A 6,566-nucleotide genomic window follows, 5' to 3' on the forward strand; every position below is an offset into this window, starting at 1 on the left:
CTACATGTACCATCTCGAGGTTACCAGTGTGTTTTCAGTTGTAGGATATTCCCATCTCAATAATATTACGAACGTATTTATATTATAATAAAAAAAACAATTAAATTGTCTATGCCTATGCTAAGTGGTTTTCTAAGCAATGTGCTATTTTAAGTTGACGTATCGTAGATAGACCTCCTCTAACCGGCTTCATATCTCGCTATGTTGAACATATTTCTACGAATCCTTCCCACCAACCTACTCAGATATATAAAACAAAACTGAAGCAATAAACAAAAACACGTCCAGTCGTATTTATTTATTTCTAGGGATCAACATAGGTACCTAGAGGCGTTTTTTACTATCATTTTATATCATTGGTACAATCTAATGTGATATAGATAATAATGTACGTAAAATACGTCTAGAATTAATATTATTATTTTTTCAATGAATCATTACTCATTATCACACATAACAGATTGAGTATAGAAAAAAATCTCGTTTAATATTTACCAATCTCTTTTATTAAGCCTTTATTGGTGACCTTCAGTATAATATATATATTATTAAGTTACATAACATAACTTAAGTAAAGATCATATTAGCCGGTTTTGGTAATCAGCGTGTTCTGTGCCCTAAGTCCAATCTTTCAAATGTTAGCTCTTCTTGTCCAAGTTGTGCTTCCTCTATTTATCTGCCGGAAGGTGAAGACTTTTTCCTTTTTCCATCTCGTGGTCGACATTCTGATATAATTTTTGTCCTATGCAACCTGCTATCTCTCGTCATGTGCCCGGTTCAACGCCATTTCAATTGCAAAACCAATATCTTTTAAATTGTACTAAATAATTAGTTATTGAAGTCAGATTGCGTTGTACCAATTGGATTAACTTGGTATTAATATTGTATAGGATAGATTTATGTGTGACACATTTCGACAGTAATTGAATAAATGGTGTATTTAAGTTCCTCTTTAGCAACATCTTTGCCTTATAAAGGCTATATTTGTTAAGCGTTAACAGTTACAACGTGTCACTTAGAATATAGCAAGCTGGTGTAATAAATCTTCTACCGCGTTTACTACGGAGTGTTCAGAGCCGTCGTTTGGATTAATATCTGCAGCTGAGTTACATCATCCACCTGTATTGCCTCGGCGTCCGTCGATCCACAACTGAGAGTTTTTAGGACAGCTGCTGCCGCGCATCATGTGGATCCAACTTCCCACTGAAGATTTTCCGAACCACTTTGACTAAGGGTCCTTCGATTTGTAGAAGACTGGTAACGCATTCGCGAGCCCTCAGGCATTAAGAGTGGCCATGGGTGGCGGTATCATTTAACATCAGGTGAGGCCTGCCCAAGGGCAAAATATAAACAAATTTAAAAAGTTTAGTGTAGCTTTATTGCGATACTTGGTTACACACTTAATACTTTAGTATAGTTTTATAATTTATATTTTTATAATAAATCTCTAATACAAGATAAATTTATTAGAAAATTTATGATTTATTTATTATTGTTTTTTTTCCAAATGCGAAATTATTTGGATGAACAAAATCAGACACATAATATTTTTTTTTACTTTTGACGTGAATCCAAAAAAACCTTATGAAAACAAACTGGTTTTACATTGTAGTTTCTAATTTATTTCCTTAAATTAAATTATGGCACTGCTAACACTAAAGTATCAAATAATTCATCACGAAAACAGTGACTCAACACTCGGTGGTGCGGCAGGGCAACCATTTTGATGTAGCTGCGTATCGAGATTTGCTTTGTGTAACTTTTCACTCGGAGAAGTTAAGATTTTCGTTTGAGTTTTAATCATTATATAGCCGTCGTCAAAATTCTATCGTTACTTATCTATCTATCTGTCACATAGCCATATTTTCTTTTTTGATTTCAAAACAATAAGGTCCGATCTGTCGTTGATCTGTCTGCGAATTCACAAATCTATGTTGTGTTTTGTTTATAAAAGTAGCTTATAATGTGTACATTTTGGCTGTAGGTCACAGTTTCCCAACGTCGGGCCCACGTCCCACAGTAGGGCAATTTGATTGTTATTCGAAAATTAATTGAAATTTTAAAAATATGCTTTTATTTTCCTTTAATTTTTAGATAAAATTTTAAAACGTTGAATAGGGGAGGAGGATAAGAATTTTAGTAACGCTAAGCTTAAGGTTAGCGTGGTTAACGTGACCAGACGTCCCGTTTTGAACAGGATTGTGCCTTCCAATTACGAGTCCCAGTCTCCCCGAAATGAACTGTGAGACGCAAAATTGTCCCGTCTTGGGAAGCCGCGCGTTAATATGAGCAGCAGAATGTAAAAAAAAGTGCCGAGAGTTTCATTCTTATTTGAAATCGTCACCAGCTATATTGAAACATATTTGTTCTTCTGTTCAACTAACTTACCGTTTTGGGTACATATTATGATTCGTAACTTTTAAGCCAACTAACTTTTTCTAAATAAATAACTTTAAAAGAGTCTTTTTATTGACTACTTATTATTTGACCTAAATTAAACCAATGTCCCGTTTTGAGTCAAAAAATAAATGGTCAGTTTAGGCATTACAACTTGGGTTACACACTGTTTCACTGTTGTAGGCCATTGAAACACATGATAATATACGTTGATGAATATATGTTAAGTAATCAAAATAAAATAATAATTTAAAAACACTTTGTTGTCTCTATTAATATATTATACTATTATCATTAAGTAATTTATTTTAATTTACAAAAGGTCGTAACGTAAAAAAACATAGACATTGATAATAATAGGCGTCCTTTTGAAGTATTTTCACATATCTTTGGCACATGCTATGCGCCTACGCACAGTAAAGTTTCCATAGTTACTGAAGTGTCAAATTTCAAACCACTGTGTTAACTGCCTATACCAACGACTTTGTCAAATATCACACTAAATCCTTTTTTAATCAAAAAATCATAAAGTAACTTCAACACATTTTTGTTTTAAAAAGACTTCATCTGAACAATAAAAATGTGGATTTCAAAGGCAACTTTACGGAAAGGACGAAGTGGAAGAAGGAGAAGAGGGTGCCCCAAAAAATGGTTGATAGAAGATATAGAAGCGATAGCAGGAAGGGAATGGAGAAACAAAGCCATGGACAGCGAGAGTTGGATAAAGCTGGATACTAAGAAAAATAATGTACTAGCGTGTGTAATGTAGTGGCAATCGGGCAGTAGGCTCGTCTGATGTTAAGTGATATCGCCGCCCATGGAAACTCACATTGCCAGAAGTCTTAGCCAGGTTCGGAAATACTAGAACACTGGGCAGTTCCACATAGTGGTGGTGCGCGGCGAAATTTGCCTTAAAAACGCACATCGTGTGGCAGATACTTGCATGTGCAATGCCCGTAGGACCATTTTTTGAAGGTTTTTTGACTGCAAATGGAGAGTACCACCAGGTCATAGGCGAGATTGTTAAACAAATGCAGAATGACCCTCGCTCTTCTACCTTAAATGGGCATATTGTTGGTAAGGTACTAAGAAAATTCAACTTGTCAATAGTCTCTCCATTGTAGGTCGTTAAACATGGAACAGTCGTTACATTCGGTTAAAGGTATTAAAATTGTATGCAATAGGCGTCAATAGAAGTTGTGCTTTGCTAATTCAATACTAAAAACGATTAAATTTATATTAAAGGATGTGTAGTTCAAAAGTTTTTTTTTTAATATATTGCTGTTGGTCTGAAGAGCATGAAGAACTCTGAATAGTAGGGTTTGCCACATGGAACAGCTGATATATATAATAATAATCAATAGCGCTACAATCTTTTCAGGTCTGGGCCTCAGATTTCTGTATTTGTTTCATGATCATTTGTTCATCAAATAGGCAAGTAGGTGATCAGCCTTCTGTGCCTGACGCACGCCGTCTACTTTTTTCTTTTTTTTTTTGGTCTAAGGCAAAGCCGGTTTCCTCACGATGTTTTCCTTCACCGTTCGAGGTAATGTTAAATGCGCGCATATAAAGAAAGTCCATTGGTGCACAGCCTGGGATCAAACCTACGACCTCAGGGATGAGCCTCGCACGCTGAAGCCACTAGGCCAACACTGTATATATATACGGTATACGTGGGTAAAGCTGAAAATGTTTAGAACTGGCCAGTTAGAAACATTGCTAATGGAAACTTTTTTTTTAATTTTGGAACTCTTTGGTACCTAATATTGCATTCCTTTGTTATATGTTTTTGTGAATTGGCAGCTATCTAAAACTGTTATTACACGTTAAAATGAACCTAATGCGAGAAGTGTAATTATCAAAGTTTATGTCAGGTCACCAGTGTCATGGGCCTTCAGTAGTGGAGCTGGTCATTATATAAACATTTAGAATAGTATAGATTTGTATCTATGTACATTATGAACTAGGTATATCTCAATTCCGCACTTAAATATAACGCGAAATCTAAATTCAATTAGTGGGTGAACAAACGTACTTTATGGCAACACTTGGAAACGTCAATTAGGGTTTTATGAGTACTAAAATATCGCCGTCCTTATCTGTCGTATGGCTTACGAAAGTATACGATAACCTTAGATCTTTAGTGAGAGATATTACTTAGAGTTATATTAATATTACCTAATCTGTACTCGGGCGAAACTACAAAATGGGTCTTAATAGAAAATTATTAGTTGCAATAGTACCACATTTATATATTGGTGGTCGAATATTAGTCGATAACTAGCCACCCCCGCTAAGTTTGTTTCGCCTCAATGTTTCTTTTAATTTAACCTACTTTTATCGACATGAGACTGTTCGCTTTTGCGGAATAAAAACCTTTTTCTTACATATCCGAGGTGAAAATGAATCTGCACCGTGTTCTCGAAGGTTACAGGGGTATATGGTACTCTACCTGCACCGGAATCTCTGCGTTTCAGAGGCGGGGTGAGCAATATCCACTAAAACCACTTCGAGTAGTTCCTACAAAGCCGCGTTACATTCTACTGGGGCTTGCAATTACTATCATCGGTCTGGGATAACTGTGATAGATGTCATAAACTTCACAGCCAGGGATCGCAGTTACGACATCAGGAATGAAAATCGCAAGCTGAAGCCACGGCCAACAATGTTCTATTTATTTAATTTATTATTCATAAACTCGTACAAAAATAATTTCGATGTTCAGGTCAAAATTTTTATATAGTAGCGAGAGAAATGCTTTATGCAACAATGTTGCTAATTGAATAATCAATATAATGGCTCAAAGGCGTTTAATTACTTGCTATTATCGACCTTCTGTGTGGTTAACATTCTTCATTACATTTGGCTTTTCATTCTTCATTCACTTCATTTTTTGGAATCGATCTATATTTATTTTTATTCATAATCTTCTTACAGACTAAGCCAGTATCATAGTGGCGAAAATATAATTAAAAATAAAAATATTTTGAACATCTATAGCAACGATTAAAGATTTAGGAAGTGCGTTGCTGACCTTTAACTTATGGGATGTTAACTTATTGCTCACAAAGACGTGGCGAATAGATATCTGTAATGACGTTGCTCGGCTGGTTTATGAAATGGTTAAAGGTACCACCCAAAAAGTACATTAATAAATTTTAACATTAATCAAAATATTAATTTTGCTTATAAATTGTTTTGCCAAAATTTTATTGGCACTAAGTTCTTATGAAAATTATTTTGCTTCTGACGTTTTTAAATGCAATTTCCAAATTTGCGGTTGTATCTGAAAGCTTATGATCGCGCGGTAGAATAACTGAACATTGAAGTCAGTACTGATTTTGCTAATGGGAGTAACAGAGCAAAGTAAAAGAAACATAATTAATATTTTGAAGTGGTATACTATATAAAAATACTACTAGAATAATACAAAATGTTTCTGTTTCCGCCCGGGATCGAACCGGGGGCCTTGTGCGTGTGAAGCACACGTGATAACCGCTACACTACGGAAACTTGACAGTTAAGTATAAAATTACCTATCATATTATCTTAAGTACGCAATAGTACTATGGCACGTAAAAATTACAATAAGTATTTTGTTTTTATAAGTTCTAAAACAACGTGTATGCATGCATAAAATTATACAGATACTATGACATCACAAATACCAAATTAAGAACATGATAAACAAAGTTACGGTAAGCTGGAAGATTGTTGTAAAATATATCACTATTTCCATCAATGTTAGTAATAAAATTCTTTTATTAGATATATGATACAATACATAGATGATACATTTATCATTTATCATTAAGCAGCATTTTAGTAATTAAGTTGAAAGATTGATTTGATAATCAAAATCGTATACAATACCTATTAAAAATACCAATAGACTAGATTCCATTAAACTAAGATTTAATACCAGATGTTTTTTTGATAAAAACTTGACAACGCTCGCACATTGGTAAAACAACCACAGTATACAATAATTAATGTGATAAGCACTTATAGACAAACGTGCCACACACGAAGAGATCATACAAATATAAAAAAAACAAATAACTTAACAAAAATCGATTTTAAAGTGTGAGGACCAACCAACCAACTATGGACAAACCAACTATGGATATCGTCGATGACCAATCCCTCTCCGAGCGTCTCGATCCTTT

General features: G+C 34.5%; 1 non-coding gene across 1 annotated transcript; it reads right to left on the reverse strand.

Moving 5' to 3' along the window:
- Nucleotides 1-5,837: 5,837 nt before the first annotated feature.
- On the reverse strand, nt 5,838-5,910 carry Trnav-cac. Its single transcript has one exon. It is a non-coding gene; the product is annotated as a tRNA-Val (tRNA).
- Nucleotides 5,911-6,566: the final 656 nt, after the last annotated feature.

The sequence above is a fragment of the Pieris brassicae genome, chromosome 10 (assembly GCF_905147105.1).
Source record: "Pieris brassicae chromosome 10, ilPieBrab1.1, whole genome shotgun sequence".
NCBI lineage: Eukaryota > Metazoa > Arthropoda > Insecta > Lepidoptera > Pieridae > Pieris > Pieris brassicae.